Source organism: Haliotis cracherodii, unplaced genomic scaffold (genome assembly GCF_022045235.1).
Source record: "Haliotis cracherodii isolate W230 unplaced genomic scaffold, xgHalCrac1.p SCAF_12, whole genome shotgun sequence".
Classification (NCBI taxonomy): domain Eukaryota; kingdom Metazoa; phylum Mollusca; class Gastropoda; order Lepetellida; family Haliotidae; genus Haliotis; species Haliotis cracherodii.
Window position 1 is genome coordinate 2,783,468 of NW_027266267.1, and position 24,081 is coordinate 2,807,548.

The window sequence follows — 24,081 nt, forward strand, 5'->3', positions numbered from 1 at the left end:
TGTTGTAACCTAGCCCGGGCAGGGGCATGGTCTTGACATTCTAGTAAGAGGTGGTCAATGGTTTCAGCCTGATTGAAAGATGAACAAACCTTGTCATAATGCTTTTTGTGACCAAGTCTGAGGCGTGAGATAGCAGTTTCAATTTTCCTTTCATTTGAGTATGAGTTTGGCTTTTGTTGGACCTTGGGTTGAATTTTGTATAGCTTCGTCTTTACCTTGCTTTAGCAGCGGGTTAACCGCAGCATGTTTCCATGCTTTTGGGACTTCTCCTTTGGACCATATCATCTTATACAACTCAGTGAGTAAGCCTTTGGTTTGATCAGGTAGGTTTTTCAATATCTCATAGCTGGTTGTGTCAAGACCAGGTGCTGTGCCTTTTCTATGTTGTATCGCATCATCAAACTCTGTCACAGTAAATGGTATATTGTATACCAGATACTTGCTATGCGGACGTTTTGAGATCATAGGCATCAGCATTTTTTCCTGTTTGAATTCTTTCCTGCAATTTGTGTTGCTGCTGTCAGATGAGAAGTGCTCAGCTAGAATGTTGGCCTTTTCTTTGACTGTATGGGCGTTGGCTAACTTGGGAATTTTTGTGGGTTTACGCTTACCCCTGATTGCGTGTATTTTGCTCCAGACTGTTTTAGCATTTGTTTTCTCATTAAGGGATTTGCAGAAGGTCTGCCATGACTCTTTTTTAGAATCGTCTATGAGTTGTCTTACTTTCGTCCTGGCTGCTCGGACTTGGGCAAAGGCTGATTTATCCCTTTTTGACCTATTTAGGGCTTTCTTTCTCACTCTCCTAGCTTTTGCTATTTCCCTTTTCCACCATGGTACCGGCGTTTTGCCAGTTCTGTGGGGGTTTTTTTTAATTGATTTTTCAGCTGCGGCAATAATTGCTGAGGTGAGATTTTGGCAAAAAAGATCTGGATCATCCGAGGCAATTTCTGAGGACTTGAATGATTTACATTCCTTCCTGAATTTAGGCCAGTCAGCCTTTGCATAGTCCCATGTGGGCTGAGGATTGGGCTGTTCCTCTAATTGTGGTTGGCTACCTATGTAGGTGAGTATAGGAAGGTGATCGCTTTCCCAAGTGTCGTCATGGACTTGCCATTGGCAATGTGAGGCGAGGTTTTTGGTGGCAATTGTGAGATCAATTGAACTCCACGTGTTGTGGACTTGGTCATAACGTGTGTGACTGCCGTTGTTCAGAGTTATGAGATTGTCGTCCTCAACCCATTTCTCTACCATTTTGCCGTATTTGCATGAATCATTCCTGTCTTCCCAAAGAGGGCTGTGGGCATTAAAGTCACCAAAGATTATCCCATTTTTGCCTACTATTTGAGCTAGTCTTGTTAGCTCTTTCATGGTTAATCCTGTGATATATGTTAGCTATGCGTAGTTTGTTGCCATTTGCCAGTTTTAGGGAGATTATTTGGGTTTCAAGGTTTCCTACGTTTGCTTCAATATTTTTTGGAGGTACAGCTGTCGCGGACAAGGGTGATTAGTCCTCCTCCCTTGTTGCCAGGCATAAGTCTTTTTCTGTCTTTTCTATATTGGGTGTACCCAGGTAGTGTGAATTTGGCTTTTTCACTGAGTTTAGTCTCCTGTATTAGAATGACATGAGGCTTGATCACCTTTTTTTGACGAGTGCAGTCAGTTCAACTTTGTTTGTGTTCTGAGCCTTTTGTTTACCATGAGCAGGTGTTTTTTATTTGCCTGACCGATTCGTTTACTTACTTACTTACTTACTTTGGAGATTTAACGTGCACTTTCCGACTGATGCGTATTTCGCACACAGGCCCGGCCAGGCCATTTAATGTGTTTCCGAAAGGGGCGAAAGTGGTCTGTGCAACCCAAGAGGGGGCTTTAGGGGTTGCTTATATAGAATTTGGGAATTTTGAGATTTGGAATAGATACCGATGGGGTAGGGGAGGAGAACTAAGGGAGCTGGGTATGGTGGATGTTTGTGTGTTTATGTAATTTTGATTTGGTAGATTATAGTGTTTTTAGATGCGTTTTATTAGTTCCGTTTTGATTAAGAATACGCCTAAAGCCTTGAAGTTTTCTAGTTTATTTTGTAGGTTTAGTATTGATTCTTAGAGTGAGAGCCTTGTTTAGATTGAGGGTGGTTTGTAATGCGGTTCGATGTGTTAGGTAGTGTGTGCAGTGGATGAGTGCGTGTTCTGGGGTTTCTAGGTGTTTGCACTGTGGGCAATTACCTGTGGTATGTTTTTTTAATTGTTTTTAGGTTGGTGTGTCCTGTTTGGAGTTAGTGATTACTCTAGCGATTTTTTTGGATGGATGGAGAATTTTTGGTTTGGTTAGTGGTTTGCTGAGTACTTTTTTTATTTGCCTATTTGAGTTTAGATATAGGTTATGCCATTTTTTGGTGATTTTTTGCTTATTTACGCTTTTAATTTCTGATTTTGAGATTGGTAAGTTTAAGCTTATTTCTTGGATTTTGAGGGATAGTTTAGCTGCCTTATCGGCGTTTTCATTACCGTATATTCCTACGTGGGCGGGTATCCACAAGAAGGTTATTTGTCTGCCTGCGTTAGTTAGGTCGTTGGAGCTTTTAAGTATTAGATTTATTAATTTAGGTCGGTTTTTGGTATTTTTATTTTGGAGGGCTTGTAGTCCACTTAGTCGGTAAGTATTAGGATTTTATTGTGGTTTTTGGATTCTTGACTATCGAGGGTTGCGGCCATGCCAATTAGTTCTGCCGTGAATATTGATTGGTTGTTTGGGAGTCGGAAGGATTGTGTGGTTTTAGTTGGTTGTGTGGTATGGACTCCGAAACCTGTGTGTTTGGAGGTCGGATCTGAAGATCCGTCCGTGTAAATGTGACACCAATTTGGCCAATTTTCGTGTATGTATGCTAGTGTGGTGGTTTTAGCTATGTTTGGGTCGGATTGTTTATTTATTTGGCTAGCTAGTGTTGTGTCTATTTTGGGTATTTTAACCACCAATTTGGCCAATTTTCGTCCATGATAATTTATAGATGAGCGCTTATTGAGTTTTAGGGCATACCCTATTTAGGAACTGTTTCTTTGTTCCTTTGTATTTCATTATTTTGGAAGCCAGTTTGAGGATACAGGTGGCTTTGGCTTTGACACTCATTTTTCTGCTTGTAATTTGGATCAATGCCGTTGCAATGAACTCTACAACTTTGTTTGTGTTCTGAGCCTTTTGTTTACCATGAGCTGGTGTTTTCTGAGCCTGACTGATACGTTTGCTGTGTTCCTCAGTTTGAGGATTAGAAGGATAGGGGTTTGATTGGGGAGCTTGGGTCTTTTTCTTGCGTTTTGCAGTGGCTTTGTGCCTGTGAGCAGGCGGATCAGTGCTCACAGATTCCATTGTTTGCTCAGTAGAGTGATCAGTAGTCGCTTGGGTTTTTTCGACCTCAGTGGGTTGAATAGATTTGGATTCAGATTGCTGAGTAGATATTTTATTTATACGTTTGCTGATGATCAAGCGTTTAGGACATTTCGGCGCCAAGGATGAATGACCCTCTTTCCTGCAGTTTGTACACCATGTGTTGCAGTTTTCTTTGCAAGAAACTCGGGAACAGTTTTTGCACTTGGGTGGCTGGTTACATGATGTTTTTGTATGTCCATAGAGCATACAGTTTGTGCATTGGGTTGGCCTTTTCCTGTATGGCATGGTTTCTATGTCCTTACCACCTAGATTAAGGTGGCCGGGGACTGACTGTCCAAGTAATGTGAGTATTACTACTCGTGTGTTGTTTGTGCCCATTGATTTAATCCTGAATGCCGACAGGATTGTAGGCTGAGTGACAGACAATTTGATAAAGCTCGTCGTCATTAATTTTTTTGTCTAGATGTACCGCACATCTGACATTGCTAAGCCACTTCGGGGTATCCCATTTTAGTTTGATCCCGTTTATGCTTTTGGGCATATCAATTGACTCTGTGAGGTTGTCCCCGACAACAACATACCCTCTTCCACACTTATTTATTCGAATAATATTTTTGTGCTTCAGCTCTTTGGCAATATCTTGAGCTGTTAGGATCTTATTAAGATCTTGGGAGAAGTCTGCGCTAAAGACTACTTTTTCCCATTTGGTTTGTGGTCTTCTATTTTGTTGTGTCTTTGATTCTGATGAGACCATGTTTTGTCTTTTCTGTACCATTTTAGCCTTAGGTGAGCTAGATTGAGGCTGTTTGCGTTTCAGCATGCCTTGAGTCCACAGGGCACTATAATCGATATTTTCTTTGTTTTTAGTTCCTGAGAACGTGAATCTCTCCTGAAAACGGTAAGGGACAATTTAGCGCGGCTTGACTATAAGTCAAGTTGACTGTTTTTTGGGGCAGTTTTTCTGGTGACCAGAGTGAAGGGATTCCATTCATTTGGGTTGGGCTGACCCTTTCAAGAACTGGGCTGGTTCTCTCGAGAGAGTTGGGCGAACTCTCAACAATTGTCCGCCATCTCCATTTCATAATTCATATTAGTCAGTCCCGGGGGCCTGGGTGATTGATGACCGTGCAGTTTAAGTTTAAATACTCTTTAAAGTGAATCCCATTTTTCATGGTATGTGTCTGGTCGGAAAATCCAGTGCTTTTACCTAATCCGTCGTGTTTTTTTTTCAAGGATCATACTCACAGGGTAACACTTGGAGAAGGTAAGGTGAGACACTTTGCATTTCAGGATAAACCTCTCCCTCAACCCTGCTTAATGCTTCTATTATCTATGAGTGTGTTTAGGAAAACAGGATTATCTGAGACAGCCCGCGAGAATACGTGCTGCATCTCCGAGCTGCTCGTTCTGTGAAAACACACTTCTCCTGCACCTGACTTGGACCACTCAGTATTATTGTCGTGATGGTTAAAAGACGCCATAAATTAAAGTTCTCTATATATCTAGCAACTTTTTTAATATAAGCAGTCGCAGTTTGTACTCCAAGCTAGCAACACCTCTCCAGCCTACCAAGCAACCCAAGCCAACCAGCCACCAAGCCAACCTCACCCAGCAAAGCCTCCCAAGCCAGCACAGTTTCACTGATAGCCAGCAAAGCCAGGTAATTATCAAAACACACACCCACAGTCTTTCTTAGATCTACTCACACCCAAGCCCGCAAATCCACAAAAACACTGTAAATCCTCTTAGGTAAACAATTGGATAATCCACAACCCCTAAATAACAATCTCAAAAACCTAAACACATCTCAACAAACCTGCTCAACCAGTACTCACTACCTACTACCTAAAAACACACCTCTCACTACCAACTCACTCCACACAAACCCACTCACCACATCCACTCACCTCACCCCACTAGCCGCAAAACATGTCCGACTCCCGCAACACTACCCAGGCAGACATCCACCAAACAGAATCACCCACACCTTCGGAAGCCCACAACACTTCCGGGAGGACATCCATCCCACTCATACCTGACGGTTTCGGCTCCAAATCACCAGTAGCTTCACCCACCAAAACGGCCGTATCGCTGATCCCCACAACAAACACCAAACAAAAGGAAGCTGGACAGTTCCAACACACACCCGTTCGCCCGCATCCATCATCACCACATTCGCCCTTTACTTTTGCGCTACAGGCCCCATAAACGTCCTTTCTAAATGTCTCACAGCCAATAAAGTAGGTATCTGGTTCAAACAGCACAAAATTTACTTCGACAAAATTAAAGAGGCTAACAAAGGTTTCCAAATAATTTTCCCAGACCAGGACTCCCTAAAAGCAGCCCAAAACATCACCCAAATCTTCCAATACACAGTAACTCAACAAACCCCAAACTGGCAGTTATTCACTATGGGCGTAATCAGAGTAAATCCTAAAGAAAACAACGAAGACTTAGACATGTACGCACAAGACGCTAACGATAACCAAGATATGTACCCCCAACCTAAAATAACTAGCACCCGAAGAATAACTTCAAACAGAAACGGTAAAATCTCAAACACACCAATAGTCATAATCAATTTTCAAAAATCAGCTAAATATCCAGAAGCATCTAAATTTATCTCCTTCGGAGCAACCACTAAATTAGAAGTCAAACCATACATAAAACAAGTTAAACAATGCTCTAACTGTCTCCAATACAGCCACACAGCCAATCAATGTAAATTCAAAAAAACTAAATGCAGGAAATGCGCCCAAACTGACTGCCTAGGGACATGCACACCCTGGTGCATACACTGTAAAAGCATACAACATTCCTCACTATCCAACCACTGCCCTCATAGACACACCCTCCAAAAACAGGCCAACAAACACATCAATATCGACACAGCCAAACTCCAAACAAAAAGACAACCACAGCATACAAAACAACCTCTGCTACCCACACCACAACCAAACAACACCCCACACTTGAACTCGGCATGGGATGGCATCCTGCAAAGAGTAAACCCAGCACCCAAAACACACATCCACCACACGTCCATCCCACAACCCTCCACCTCCACTAGCACATTCACAACATCCACGCCCGCCACAACCCAACCCGGCACCATACAAACCACAGCCGCTATGGCAACAACAACCGATCCCAAGCAATCACAACCCGAAAACCAAGACAGTAAGGAAACCACATCCAGACCACTACCACAAACACAAGCACGCACGCAAACCACCCCCATGGAATGTGGATAAACTAAACTTAACAACAAAGAAGAATACGAATGCACAACCGAGGAAGACATAAACGAAATAACTCTCTCAGCCCCCCCAAAAAACAAAACCTTTAAACGCAGGCCTCAGCAAATGTCAAACAACAAACTAAACAACTTAACCATCCTTCTCGCATACATGCTAAGGGAAAAAAACCAAATGCTAGCACTAAAGCTTTCTATACCGTAGCAAATAAGCTTAAACTGACAACCCTTACCTTCGAATTCTTCAGCATAGGCCTAAAATTAGTTAGTCCTACCTCAACCAAGTAAAAACCCCTAGCCTAAATCAAACCTAACCTCCAAACACTAAAAGCCCAAATAATGGGAGGCCTAAACATATTTCAGTGGAATGCCAACGGACTTAATTCCCACGGCCACGAACTAAAAGCAAAATTTAAACAAGATAAGGGTCCGCACATTGCTTGCATCCAAGAAACAAATTCTCAAAAAAATCTAAATTTACTCTACCAAACTACAACTCAGTTAGAACAGACCGAGCCAAACCTAAAACCGCTAGAGCCGCAGGAGGATTAATAATACTAATCAGAGAAGACATTAACTATGAAGTAATCAAAATAAACACACCAAACCTAGAAGCAAACGGCATCCAAATAACTCTCAAAAACCAAAAAATAAACAGCATAAACATATACCACTGGGCAGAACAAAATATTCAAGCAGAGGGCCTAAACAAATGACTCCAAATAAGCAATAAATCAACTATATTCCTAGGAGTCTTTAACGCTCATCACCCCACCTGGAGCATAGATGAAAAAATAGATAATCATGGCAAACTGATCTCTGAATGGATAGAAACAAATAACCTTGTACCTTCTAAACAATAACCAACCAACTAGATACGATAAGAAAAAAACATAAAATGTTCAACCTAACCATATGCACCCCAGATCTGACCCAAAGTACTCAATGGGAAGTTCACGACGCCCCACTAGGTAGTGACCACTTCCCTACAAACATTACCATAGGCGAAACAAAGGTTCCTACCCAAACACTATAACCAAGCTAACTGGGACAAATTTCAGGATATCTGCAACCAAGCCAACCTAACCAAACTAGAAAATAAGGACCCAGAAATCTACTGCAAAAACCTAACAGACTACATAATTAACGCAGCCAAAGCAGCCAAACAAATAAAGTAGGTAAACCCTCAGTATCATGGTGGAACGAGGAAATAGAACAAACTAGACGAAAAAACGTAAAACAGCCTTCAATAGAGCCAAACGCGACCATAACCATATAACGGTAGCTCACGAACTAAACCACAAGGTCCAAAAACTAGTCAAAATAGCTAAAACCAGAGATTGGAAATTGTTTTGTGAAGGAGTAAATAAATGCACAGATGCCAGAACAGTCTGGCGAAAAATGCATGCCGTCACAAAAAAACACCCAACATAAACAATTCAACCAACCCTACCGAAAAGGCAAATAATCTAGCAAACCACTTCTCGGCCATAAGCAGCAACAATAACTTCAGCGAAAAATTCGAACAAAAACTTAAAGCAGAAGCCAAACCTACTAAAGAACCAAATAATGATAACCTCGAAATAAACCAACCTTACTCAATGGAAGAACACCAGTACGTACTCCAAAATAGGAAAAAGGGAACTGCCCCAGGACTAGACCTAACATCCTACCAAATAATCAACCTTAGATAATCTTGCCCGACTAGAACAGGACATCAAGACAGGACAACTCAACAAACAATACACAACAGGCATCTTTCTGGATTTCTCCAAAGCATTCGACATGGTTTGACACAACAGGCTAATACGAAAACTTAAAAAAAAAGGACTAAAAGGACAAATAATAAACTACATTCAGGACTTTCTAAACAATCGTAAAATAACAGTGGGGATAGACCATACTCTGTCGGACCAGTGTCCCCTAGAAAATGGCACTCCCCAGGGCAGTATCCTCAGCCCCACACTCTTTAATATAATGATAAACGATCTCTTCAAGGGACTATCCCCTGAAATAAACACATCCAAATTCGCAGATGATGGAGCCCTCTGGATCCGCACTAAAAGCATTAAAATGGTCCAAAATTTACTCCAAAAATCTCTTAATAAAATACAACAATGGGCTGACAAATGGGGCTTCTCCCTTAACTCAGAAAAAAACAACAAGAATAGTATTCAAACATAAAAAAACCATGAAACCCGCCTCCCCAATCCTCCAGCTAAACAACCAAACAATCAAATTTCAAAAACAAACCAAATTCTTAGGACTTTTTTTCGATGAACATCTCACCTGGGATGCTCACATCCAAAACCTAACAACTAAATGCAGTAAAGACCTAAACACGCTCAGATGCCTAACTGGCTCTAACTGGGGAGCCTCCAAAGCTACCCTCCTCTCTCTCTACATATCACTAATTAGATCAAAACTAGACTACGACTGCGCCATATACAACACCCTAAACAACTCTCTATCTAAAAAACTTGACTCAATACAATATCAGGCCCTCAAACTAATTACACGCACCCAACATGGCACTTCCTACACTTCCTACACTTCCTACACTGGCATCCCAATCAAACCCTCTCATCCAAAACTTAATAAACCAAAATATCAGCCCCAATAACCAAGCTCTAGCTCGTAAACACCCCAATATCCCAAAGAATAACAAACTACCTAAATGAACACCAAATGAAAAATCTTAAACAAAACTGCAAACAATCAAATATCTTCACCCCTAAACTTAAAATACCCAAAATAGACACAACACTAGCTAGCCAAATAAATAAACAATCCGACCCAAACATAGCTAAAACCACCACACTAGCATACATACACGAAAATTGGCCAAATTGGTGTCACATTTACACGGACGGATCTTCAGATCCGACCTCCAAACACACAGGTTTCGGAGTCCATACCACACAACCAACTAAAACCACACAATCCTTCCGACTCCCAAACAACCAATCAATATTCACGGCAGAACTAATTGGCATGGCCTCAGCCCTCGATAGTCAAGAATCCAAAAACCACAATAAAATCCTAATACTTACCGACTCCCTAAGTGGACTGCAAGCCCTCCAAAATAAAAATACCAAAAACCGACCTAAATTAATAAATCTAATACTTAAAAGCTCCAACGACCTAACTAACGCAGGCAAACAAATAACCTTCTTGTGGATACCCGCCCACGTAGGAATATACGGTAATGAAAACGCCGATAAGGCAGCTAAACTATCCCTCAAAATCCAAGAAATAAGCTTAAACTTACCAATCTCAAAATCAGAAATTAAAAGCGTAAATAAGCAAAAAATCACCAAAAAATGGCATAACCTATATCTAAACTCAAATAGGCAAATAAAAAAAGTACTCAGCAAACCACTAACCAAACCAAAAATTCTCCATCCATCCAAAAAAATCGCTAGAGTAATCACTAACTCCAAACAGGACACACCAACCTAAATAACCACCTAAAAACAATTAAAAAAACATACCACAGGTAATTGCCCACAGTGCAAACACCTAGAAACCCCAGAACACGAACTCATCCACTGCACACACTACCTAACACATCGAACCGCATTACAAACCACCCTCAAACTAAACAAGGCTCTCACTCTAGAAGCAATACTAAACCTACAAAATAAACTAGAAAACGTCATGGCCTTAGGCGTATTCTTAATCAAAACGGAACTAATAAAACGCATCTAAAAACACTATAATCTACCAAATCAAAATTACATAAACACACAAACATCCACCATACCCAGCTCCCTTAGTTCTCCTCCCCTATCCCATCGGCATCTATTCCAAATCTCAAAATTCCCAAATTCTATATAAGCAACCCCTAAAGCCCCCTCTTGGGTTGCACACACCACTTTCGCACCTTTAGGAAACACATTAAATGGCCTGGCCGGGCCCGTGTGCGAAATACGCATCAGTCGGAAAGCGCACGTTAAATCTCCAAAGTAAGTAAGTAAGCAACTTTGTTTTACAGTCGTGATGTTTAAGATTATTAACCACACGTGACAAATCGATCTGACAGGTTGAATGATACGCAGGATGCAAAAGGAGGTAAGCGCAAGTACGGTACAGAAACTGAAGTAAGTTGGGCTGTCTCAGTTTTCTGTATGCTTACACATCATCACGTCATACTGGATTTAATTTAGTTTCTTATTCTAATACTGCTAATCTTTGTCAGTGGCCAGTGAAAGTATCACAAGGGAAAATTCCAATATATACAAAATATACAATTTGTATATATGGTATATCCAAAAATATACAATTTTGTATATATGGTATATCCAAAAATATACAAATTTGTATATATGGATAGATTTTACCAATGCTTTACTCAGTTCCTTTTTACTGGATTCTCACAATATGTTGCTGATATTGAAAATATTACAAATAATACCGGACAGTATTATTGCATGTGGCAAATATACTTTAAAACTATAATAATAAAGAAATAAAAGATTTCAGCAGACTTTTGTAACTGTTAGATATATAATACGTCCGCCTACTGTTTACAAATAAGATGATCTATACATACAAGTAGTTCAGAGTAGTTTTAAACAGTGACGGTAAAATAAATTTATCGTGAATAGCAGCAAATATGAATATATACAATTTGATATATCTCATGGTATGTTGAATCTGAATCTAAAATATTGCTTGATATTGTTTGCCAAACAGTTGTATGCGCTGTCCATCGTTATACTCCTACTTAAGTATATAAAAAAGGATTTGTTTAGACATGCGTTCATTGTAAACAACGCCGTGTTTTCATTTGCTGGTTAGCTTTTACAGGTCAAAAGCAAAGTTAATCGCATTACTTTCGTGACGCATTTTAGGCCTGTCATACAGTTCCCGAAACAAATATATCCAGTACAGCCGATGCAAGTCAATCATATTTGGCAAGACTAGATTACTGCAGTTATATATTTTATCAATATAATCAAACGATTGTTTTTATTTTTGTAAAATATGTTCATTTCAGAAACGAGATGTTAGTCTAGCCAGCGGTCTAAACTCGCATTAATTTGGTTACACGTTTCACGATTTACAGTATTCGTGAAGAATATGTAACAATTAGACACAATTAGAGTCTTTGGTAGAAGTAGAGGGAATGATAAGCATAGACTTGCTAAGTATTTTATGATATTCATGATAGTTCAAAAGAAACTTTGATTTATGTTTGTAGTACACCCCAAAAAGAGGGATAACACAAGTGATATATTAAGATGACATACAACTTATACATGCTTACGTATATAAACTACTATCAAACAGTGAGGATACCAGGTGTTTGCATAGAGGTGAGCGTAACCTGCACCACCGGTGGAACAAACAAGTCAAAACCGAGAATTCCATCGGACATAACTCCATGTGCTACTTCTGTGGTAGTCACCAATCAACCCATTTATACTTCCAAAAATAGCTTTAACCCTTTCAAAGCTTTTGAGAAATTCAACAGTATGGGTTTGGTCTGACAAAGCAAGAAGCACAAATGGGGCATGTTTCGGCCAATGATTAGAGTATTCTTGCAAGTCTAAGGGTCCAACAGGAGTTATTTCTGCGACATGCTATTTCAAAACCCAAAATTCAGAGGGATATATATTGAAATAATACAAATATATATTCCTTCCAGGTGAAGGCTATCACTTGAAATCAAATTAACAAAGCAGATTTTAGTCAATGACACATCTCTTGGGGTAGAAGTTCATCTCTGTCACCATGCTATGGTATTTCTGGAAAGGAAAGTTAATTTACAAAGTTGTAATATACGTGAAAGGCTTAATGTTGCTGATTAAGCGCAAAGATATTAACTCTAACTTACTGCTCAGTAACATTCATGTAATATTAGTAATATTCAAATAAGTGTACTTGTTCTAGGTGTGTGTGACGTGGATACATATATCTAAGCGTATAGAAGAAACGTCAACAAACTTGTAACTCTGTATAAAATAATAAATAAGCCATGTCCTTCATATATAACTGATTTTATACCACCAGCTGTGTCACAGAAGGTCAGTTATAATCTCAGAAACCGCTATGATTTTGTAGTTCCATTTGCATTGACATCTACGTTTAAAAGGTCTTATATTATAGATACATTAGGCCAATGGAATAATCTATCAACAGGAATCAGGGATAGTCCGTCAATATTGTATTTTAAAGCTGTCGCATCTGAGCAGCCTACATCACCACCTATGCACTATAATTGCGGTGAGAGATCTACAAATATATTGCACACTAGATTGAGACACAATTGTAGCACACTAAATTCCAACCTGTTTCGTGTTAATTATCTGATACTATTTCCTGTAAACGCGGAGCTCCTTGTGAAAATTCATTCCATTTTTTCTTCGAATGTACCTTATATGATGATATTAGGGAGACATTACTGACAGCTATCGATAATCTTGGAGGACAAAAAACTCTAAATAGTATTCTTTTTTGTGATCCAAACTTAGATGTTTTCCTGAATCCAAAAATATTCTTGTCTGTACACAAATTTATAGAAACGACTAACAGATTCTGTAGCTAGCATATTATTGTTTCCAAACTGTTAATCATTAATATTGTTAAATCTATAAACAACACTAACATGTATAATATTAGCATATGTATGAGATGCACACTGTCTTCACTTTCCTGCACATTGTACATATCCTTCATATGAGCACTGTATATAAATTTATATTGCGCACTACATGTATGTTTCCACAATGTGATGCTTCAACTGTAAATTGTTAATTTTCATTATGCAATATTATGTATAACTGTATATAGGGAGAAGGTGGTAATAAGCGCTGCAATTGTGCCCAATCCCTTTGTCTTTTTGGACAATACGATAATAAATTATGTTTAATAATAATAATAATAATAATGATAATAATAATCAACCAATGTATTATGATCAGGGTCCATTGGTATCCCTTCAGCAAGTGCGAATCAGGTCCTAACACATTTTTTGTTTTGTCATGTATCACGCGCTATACAATCGAACCTCGCTTATCCGGACAATTGCTTTTTCTTAAATTGTGTCCGGATAAACGAGTTTCTGGATATCTGAATACCTTCTTATCTGATCAGAAGTCCTTCCCCTATCTCAATTCTACCGAGGCATATGTGAAATGAATGGCAAAAATATGATTTATGAAGGATCGACCAATTACTAATAAAATACATTGTGCTGTACAGACATACGCAGCATGCTGTGACAGCACACTGCATTATTTAAACGGCTTAAGAAATGCATATGTAGCCTAGTTTAGACAATGCACTTGTTTTGTATACCGATACGACGTCGAGGTTGGGACAACCTGACACACATGAGCATTAATAGCCAACCTGTACTAGTTGAGAGACAAGGTTGAAGTCATTCATGTGTGAAAAATGTTGTCGAGGCATCTGTAAACGGCTAAAGAGATGCAAATGTAGCCTAGCTTAGACTATACACTTGCTTTGTGTACAGATGTGACGGGGAGGTAAGGGCAACCTGACACACATGAGCATTAAAAGCCATGTTTACCTGTACTTGTAGTTGACTGCCAAAAATGCTGTCGAGGCATCTGTACATCTTCTTTGTCGAATTGCATTATTAAAGTACATCAGATGAGACATCATATACATTCATATATATTTGTTGAGCACGAAACCTTGAAGTGTAGCCAGGACATTTCCAAGAAACTATGGGCGGACATGTAGCTTCAATATCTTATAAATTATATCGATGAACATAGGTCATAGGTGTATTCAGTAAACAAACATCTGAAGGGCTGTATTTCCTTCATCGAACACACTATGCGTTCATCACAGTTTGTGACGGATTACGGATACGATCGAACTAGCACTTGTTTGGCAGGTAGGCTTTGCTAAGATTTGTTATCTTGTTCTCTCTCTACCCTCTACTTCCTTAATCACAATTTAAATCCTAAATAGACTTTCGGGCCTAACACTGTGGCAATTTTAGACCCTCTGTTTCTGTATTTACTTGAACTCATTTCCCCTAAGGTTTACACATCTCATAAGACTAAGTCATCAATGATGTCAAAGCTGTCTGACATGTTTCTTATGAACCGTTTAGGAAGCTAAACAATGTCCAAGTGACTTAAGCACAAAAATACGCGAACACTTCTGACATAGAATGTCTTAAGAAAATACAGTAAAAATGCTTTACTTTGAGCACCTTGTGTTCTTTAAATACGATGAACCGTGAGATTTATAAAGTGGTATTTAGGTAGATATAATACTAATCTAAACATATGAATCCATTTGATTATACATCTGTAAGGTTTAAGTTGATTTTGACAGTCCGGGCCAAGTCGGACCCAACACAAGCAAAAGACTTCTGATAAAAACTATGTTGAGAATGTAGGGGGGAAAGGGTTTCACTTTTGAGCCCCTTGTTTTCTTTAAGTACAGCGTTCTGAGACACTATAAAGTGGTATTTAGGTAGATATAACACTAGTCTATAGATGTGAATCCATTTGATGATACATCTGTGAGGTTTAAGTTGATTTTAACAGTCCAGGCCAAGTCGGACCGAACACCTGTGTAACTGTTGAGAGTATAGGGAGAAGAGGTCTACTTTAACCAACGTGTCTCAGTGACATTATAAAGTGGTATTTACTCATATATAGAACGTTCCTATAAATATAAACACTATGCTCACAGATGGAAATTTGTATCACGATAGCTAGAAGTATTTGATACGTTTCAAATCTTACTTCGTTTAACGATTGCTCTTTTACATGTTACCAAGATCAGCGACGCTTACACACTGCTCCACTTTCTGGTTTTCAAGCGATATTCCGAATTACTTATTTATGGTGCACTTTTTTGTTTGGTGATTGTTCATTAATGTCATGTGTGTATGTTGCATCAATTATATGTAGGTATGATCGCCGATAATGAAGTAATTAGCCAGTAACACTTTGGCCCGTCTCGGCCCAGCCCGGCCCGACTTTTAGGCAATGCCAGAAACCCCTAACCGCCATAGCAGACACACGTAGACTGAGAAGCCATCGGAAACATCTACCGTCCCTAGCGGACACACCTACCACTGAGAAGCCATCGGAAAAACCTACCGTCCCTAGCGGACCCGCTGAGTAGTTATGAGAAACCCTTACCGTGCCTAGCAGACACGCCTACCACTGAGTAGCCTTGGCAAACTCTTACCGCCGTAGTGGACATGCTCACCACTGAGTAGCCATGAGAAACCCTTACTGCCGTAGCGGAAACACGTACCACTGAGACGCCATCTGAAACCCCTACCGTCCGTAGCGGACACGCCCACCACTAAGAACCCATGAGAAACCTATACCGCCGAAGCGGACTCGCCTACCACTGAGAAGCCATCGGAAACCCCACATGTCCCTAGCGGACATGCAAATAACTGGTTAGCCATGAGAAACCCTTACCGCCGTAGTGGACACGCCTACCACTGAGAAGCCGATGAAAAACCCCAACCGTCCCTAGCGTTCACGCCCACCTCTGAGGAGCCATGAGAATCCCTTACAGCCTTTGCGGAAAGACGTACCAATGAGAAGCAATCGGAAACCCTTATCGCTGTAGCGGACACGCCTACCACTGAGAAGCCATTGGAAACCCCAACCGTCCCTAGAGGACACACAGAAACACAGCGGAAACCCATACCGCCGTAGCGGACACATCCTACCACTGAGAAGCCACTGGAAACCCCTACCGTCCCTTGCGGACACATACTACTACTGAGAAGCCAACGGAAGCCCCTACCGTCCCTATCGGACACCCCTACCACAAAGTAGCCATCGGAAACCCCCAGCATCCCTAGCGGACACGCCTAATACTACCGTCCGTAGTGCACACGCCTACCTCTGAGAAGACATCAGAAACCCTTACCGTCCCTATCGGACACGCCTTCTACTCAAAAGCCATTGGAAAACCCCACCCTCACTAGCGGACACGCCCTCCACTGAAAAGACATGAGAAACCCCTACCGCCATACCGGACACACATGGACTGAGAAGCCTTAGGGAACCTCTACCGTCCCTAGCGGACGCGCTCACTACTGAGTAGCCATGAGAAACCCATACCGCCGTAGCGGACACATACTACCACTGAAAAGCCAACGGAAGCCCCTGCCGTCACTAGCGGACGCCCCTACCACAAAGTAGCCATCGGAAACCCCCAGCGTCCCTAGTGGACACGCCTAATACTGAGAAGCCATCGGAAACCCAAACCGTCCTTAGCATTCACGCCCACTACTGAGTAGCCATAAGAAACCCTGAAACGCTTACCGCCGTAGTGAACACGCCTACCACTGAGAAGCGTTTGAAACCTCTACCGTCCCTAGCCAACACGCCCACCACTGAGCAACCATGAGAAACCCTTACCGCCGTAGCGGAAACGCATACCACTGAAAAGCCGTCGGAAACCCCTACCGTCCCTACCGGACACTCCCATCATTGAGAAGTCATTGGAAAACCATACCGTCCCTAACGGACACGCCCATCACTGAGTAGCCATGAGAAACTCTTACCGCCGTAGCTGACACATCCTACAACTGAGAAGCCACCGGAAACCCTTACCGCCGTAAAGGACACGTCTACCTCTGAGAAGACATCGGAAATCCCTACCGTCCCTATCGTCCACGCCCATCACTGAGTAGCCATGATAAACCACTACCGTCCCTAGCGGACACGCCTACCACTAAAAAGCAATCGGAAAACCCTACTGTCACTATCGGACACGCCCTCCACTGAGTTCCCATGAGAAACCTTTACCGTGCCTAGCGGACACGCCCACCACTGAGTAGCCATGAGAAACCCCTAGCGTCACTAACGGACACGCTTACTATTGAGAAGCCATCGGTAAACCAAACCATTCCTAGCGTTCACGCTAACTACTGAGAAACTCTTTGCACCGTAGCGGAAACACATACCACTGAGAAGACATCGGAAACCCCTACCGTTCGTAGCGCACACATCCTATCACTGAGAAGCCATCGGAAACCCCTACCCTCACTAGTGGACACGCCCTCCACTGATAAGACATGAGAAACCCCTACCGCCATACCGGACACACATGGACTGAGAAGCCATAGGGAACCCCTACCGTCCCTAGCGGACACGCCTACCACTGAGTAGCAATGACAAACCCTTACCGCCGTCGCAGACATGCCCACCACTGAGTAGCCATGAAAAACCCATACCTTTGTAGCGGACACGCCTACCACTGAGAAGGCATCAGAAAACTCAAACTGTCCCTATCGTTCACGCCCACAACTGAGTAGCCATGAGAAACCCTTACCACCGTAGAGGAAACACGTACCACTGAGAAGCCATCGGAAACCCGTACCGCCGTAGCAGATACGCCTTCCATTGAGACGCCATCTGAAGCCCCTAACGTCCCTAGCGGATACGCCTACCACTGAGTAGCCATGAGAAACCCATACCGCCGTAGCGTACACATCCTACCACTGAGAAGCCACTGGAAACCCCTACCGTCCCTTGCGGACACACCTACCACTGAGAAGCCAACGGAAGCCCCTACCGTCCCTATCGTACACGCCTACCACAAAGTAGCCATCGGGAACCCCCAGCGTCCCTACCGGACACGCCTAATACTGAGAAGCCATCGGGAACCCAAACCGTCCTTAGCATTCACGCCCACTACTGAGTAGCCATAAGAAACCCTGAAACCCTTACCGCCGTAGTGAACACGCCTACCACTGAGAAGCGTTTGAAACCTCTACCGTCCTTAGCGGACACGCCCACCACTGAGCAACCATGAGAAACCCTTACCGCCGTAGCGGAAACGCATACCACTGAGAAGCCGTCGGAAACCCCTACCGTCCCTACCGGACACTCCCATCATTGAGAAGCCATTGGAAAACCATACCGTCCCTAACGGACACGCCCATCACTAAGTAGCCATAAGAAACACTTACCGCCGTAGCTGACACATCCTACAACTGAGAAGCCACCGGAAACCCTTACCGCCGTAAAGGACACGCCTACCTCTGAGAAGACATCGGAAACCCCTACCGTCCCTATTGGCCACGCCCATCACTGAGTAGTCATGATAAACCACTACCGTCCCTAGCGGACACGCCTACCACTAAAAAGCAATCGAAAAAACCCTACTGTCACTAGCGGACACGCCCTCCACTGATAAGACATGATAAACCCTTACCGTCATAGCGGACACACATAGACTGAGAAGCCATGGGAAACCCTTACCGTCCCTAGCGGACACGCCCACCACTGATAAGACATGATAAACCCTTACCGTCATAGCGGACACACATAGACTGAGAAGCCATGGGAAACCCTTACCGTCCCTAGCGGACACGCCCACCACTGAGTAGCCATGAGAAACCTTTACCGTGCCTAGCGGACACGCCTACCACTGAGTAGCCATGAGAAACCCCTAGCTTCTCTAGTGGACACGCCTACTATTGAGAAGCCATCGGTAAACCAAACCATCCCTAGCGTTCACGCTAACTACTGAGAAACCCTTTGCGCCGTAGCGGAAACACATACCACTGAGAAGCCATCGGAAACCCCTACCGTCCGTAGTGCACACGCCTACCTCTGAGAAGACATCGGAAACCCCTACCGTCCCTATCGGACACGCCTTCCACTGAAAAGCCATCGGAAAACCCCACCCTCACCAGTGGACACGCCCTCCACTGATAAGACATGAGAAACCCCTACCGCCATACCGGACACACATAGACTGAGAAGCCATGAGAAACCCCACCGTCCCTAGCGGACACGCCCACCACTGAGTAGCCATGAGAAACCCATACCGCCGTAGCGGACACATCCTATCACTGAGAAGCCACCGGAAACCCCTACCGTCCCTATCGGACACGCCTTCCACTGAAAAGCCATCGAAAACCCCACCCTCACTAGTGGACACGCCCTCCACTGATAAGACATGAGAAACCCTTACCGCCATACCGGACACACATAGACTGAGAAGCCATGAGAAACCCCACCGTCCCTAGCGGACACGCCCACCACTGAGTAGCCATGAGAAACCCATACCGCCGTAGCGGACACATCCTACCACTGAGAAGCCACCGGAAACCCCTACCGTCCCTTGCGGACACACCTACCACTGAGAAGCCATCGAAAGCCCCTACCGTCCCTATCGGACACGCCTACCACTAAGTAGCCATCGGAAACCCCTAGCATCCCTAGCAGACACGCCTACCACTGAGAATCCATGGGAATCCCCTGCTGTCCGAACCGGACACGCCTACCACTGAAACGCCATCGGATACCCCAACCGTCCCCAGCGGGCACGCCTACTACTGAGAAGCCATGAGAAACCCTTACTGCCGTAGCGGACACGCCTACCACTGAGAAGCCATCGTAAACCTAAACCGTCCCTAACGGACACGCCCACCACTGAGTAGCCATGAGAAAATCTTACCGCCGTAGCAAACACATCCTATTACTGAGAAGCCACCGAAAACACCTACCGACCTTAGCGGACCTGCCTATCACTGAGAAGCCATCAGAAACCCCCAGCGTCCCTACCGGACACGCCTATTACTGAGAAGCCATCGGGAACCCAAACCGTCCTTAGCATTCGCGCCCACTACTGAGTAGCCATAAGAAACCCTGAAACCCTTACCGCCGTAGTGAACACGCCTACCACTGAGAAGCGTTTGAAACCTCTACCGTCCCTAGCCAACACGCCCACCACTGAGCAACCATGAGAAACCCTTACCGCCGTAGCGGAAACGTATACCACTGAGAAGCCGTCGGAAACCCCTACCGTCCCTACCAGACACTCCCATCATTGAGAAGCCATTGGAAAACCCTACTGTCCCTAACGGACACGCCCATCACTAAGTAGCCATAAGAAACACTTACCGCCGTAGCTGACACATCCTACAACTGAGAAGCCACCGGAAACCCTTACCGCCGTAAAGGACAGGCCTACCTCTGAGAAGACATCGGAAACCCCTACCGTCCCTATCGGCCACGCCCATCACTGAGTAGTCATGATAAACCACTACCGTCCCTAGCGGACACGCCTACCACAAAGTAGCCATCGGAAACCCCCAGCGTCCCTACCGGACACGCCTAATACTGAGAAGCCATCGGGAGCCCAAACTGTCCTTAGCATTCACGCCCACTACTGAGTAGCCATAAGAAACCCTGAAACCCTTACCGCCGTAGTGAACACGCCTACCACTGAGAAGCGTTTGAAACCTCTACCGTCCTTAGCGGACACGCCCACCACTGAGCAACCATGAGAAACCCTTACCGCCGTAGCGGAAACGCATACCACTGAGAAGCCGTCGGAAACCCCTACCGTCCCTGCCGGACACTCCCATCATTGAAAGCCATTGGAAAACCATACCGTCCCTAACGGACACGCCCATCACTGAGTAGCCATTAGAAACTCTTACCGCCGTAGCTGACACATCCTACAACTGAGAAGCCACCGGAAACCCTTACTGCCATAAAGGACACGTCTACCTCAGAGAAGACATCGGAAACCCCTACCGTCTCTATCGGCCACGCCCATCACTGAGTGGCCATGATAAACCACTACCGTCCCTAGCGGACACGCCTACCACTAAAAAGCAATCGGAAAACTCTACTGTCACTAGCGGACACGCCCTCCACTGATAAGACATGATAAACCCTTACCGTCATAGCGGACACACATAGACTGAGAAGCCATGGGAAACCCTTACCGTCCCTAGCGGACACGCCCACCACTGAGTAGCCATGAGAAACCTTTACCGTGGCTAGCGGACACGCCTACCACTGAGTAGCCATGAGAAACCCCTAGCTTCTCTAGTGGACACGCCTACTATTGAGAAGCCATCGGTAAACCAAACCATCCCTAGCGTTCACGCTAACTACTGAGAAACCCTTTGCGCCGTAGCGGAAACACATACCACTGAGAAGCCATCGGAAACCCCTACCGTCCTTAACGGACACATTCTATCACTGAGAAGCCATCGGAAACCCCTACTGTCCGTAGTGCACACGCCTACCTCTGAGAAGACATCGGAAACTCCTACTGTCCCTATCGGACACGCCTTCCACTGAAAAGCCATCGGAAAACCCCACCCTCACTAGTGGACACGCCCTCCACTGATAAGACATGAGAAACCCCTACCGCCATACCGGACACACATAGACTGAGAAGCCATGAGAAACCCCACCGTCCCTAGCGGACACGCCCACCACTGAGTAGCCATGAGAAACCCATACCGCCGTAGCAGACACATCCTACCACTGAGAAGCCACCGGAAACCCCTACCGTCCCTTGCGGACACACCTACCACTGAGAAGCCATCGAAAGCCCCTACCGTCCCTATTGGACACGCCTACCACTAAGTAGCCATCGGAAACCCCTAGCATCCCTAGCGGACACGCCTACCACTGAGAATCCATGGGACTCCCCTGCTGTCCGAACCGGACACGCCTACTACTGAAACGCCATCGGATACCCCAACCGTCCCTAGCGGACACGCCTACTACTGAGAAGCCATGAGAAACCCTTACTGCCGTAGCGGACACGCCTACCACTGAGAAGCCATCGTAAACCTAAACCGTCCCTAACGGACACGCCCACCACTGAGTAGCCATGAGAAAATCTTACCGCCGTAGCAAACACATCCTATTACTAAGAAGCCACTGGAAACACCTACCGACCTTAGCGGACCTGCCTATCACTGAGAAGCCATCAGAAACCCCTACCGTCCGTAACGGACACGCCCACCACTGAGTAGCAATGAGAAACCTGTACCGTCCTTAGCGGACATGCATACCACTGAAAAGCCATCGGAAATACTTACCCTTCCAAGCGAACACGCCTACCACTGAGAAGCCATGGGAATCCCCTACCGACCATAGTGCACACGCCTACCACTGAGAAGACATCGGAAACCCCTACTGTCCCTATCGGACACGCCTTCTACTGAAAAGCCATTTGAAAACCCCACCCTCACTAGCGGACACGCCTTCCACTGAAAAGACATGAGAAACCCCTACCGCCATACCGGACACACATGGACTGAAAAGCCTTAGGGAACATCTACTGTCCCTAGCGGACATGCCCACTACTGAGTAGCCATGAGAAACCCTTACCGTGCCTAGCGGACATGCCTACCACTGAGTACCCATGAGAAACCCATACCGCCGTAGCGGACACATCCTACCACTGAGAAACCACTGGAAACCCCTACCGTCCCTTGCGGACACACCTACCACTGAGAAGCCAACGGAAGCCCCTACCGTCCCTATCGGACACCCCTACCACAAAGTAGCCATCGGAAACCCCCAGCGTCCCTAGCGGACACGCCTATTACTGAGAAGCCATCGGGAACCCAAACCGTCCTTAGCATTCGCGCCCACTACTGAGTAGCCATAAGAAACCCTGAAACCCTTACCGCCGTAGTGAACACGCCTACCACTGAGAAGCGTTTGAAACCTCTACCGTCCTTAGCGGACACGCCCACCACTGAGCAACCATGAGAAACCCTTACCGCCGTAGCGGAAACGCATACCACTGAGAAGCCGTCGGAAACCCCTACCGTCCCTACCAGACACTCCCATCATTGAGAAGCCATTGGAAAACCCTACTGTCCCTAACGGACACGCCCATCACTAAGTAGCCATAAGAAACACTTACCGCCGTAGCTGACACATCCTACAACTGAGAAGCCACCGGAAACCCTTACCGCCGTAAAGGACACGCCTACCTCTGAGAAGACATCGGAAACCCCTACCACTGAGTAGCCATGAGAAACCCCTAGCTTCTCTAGTGGACACGCCTACTATTGAGAAGCCATCGGTAAACCAAACCATCCCTAGCGTTCACGCTAACTACTGAGAAACCCTTTGCACCGTAGCGGAAACACATACCACTGAGAAGCCATCGGAAACCCCTACCGTCCTTAGCGGACACATTCTATCACTGAGAAGCCATCGGAAACCCCTACCGTCCGTAGTGCACACGCCTACCTCTGAGAAGACATCGGAAACCCCTACCGTCCCTATCGGACACGCCTTCCACTGAAAAGCCATCGGAAAACCCCACCCTCACCAGTGGACACGCCCTCCACTGATAAGACATGAGAAACCCCTACCGCCATACCGGACACACATAGACTGAGAAGCCATGAGAAACCCCACCGTCCCTAGCGGACACGCCCACCACTGAGTAGCCATGAGAAACCCATACCGCCGTAGCGGACACATCCTACCACTGAGAAGCCACCGGAAACCCCTACCGTCCCTTGCGGACACACCTACCACTGAGAAGCCATCGAAAGAACCTACCGTCCCTATCGGACACGCCTACCACTAAGTAGCCATCGGAAACCCCTAGCATCCCTAGCGGACACGCCTACCACTGAGAATCCATGGGAATCCCCTGCTCTCCGTACCGGACACGCCCACTACTGAAAC

General features: G+C 44.7%; 1 protein-coding gene across 1 annotated transcript in view; it reads right to left on the reverse strand.

The window, feature by feature from the left end:
• LOC139458116 (uncharacterized) overlaps positions 1–24,081 on the reverse strand; it is a 50,271-nt gene that overhangs the window by 22,969 nt on the left and 3,221 nt on the right. The window lies entirely within an intron of this gene.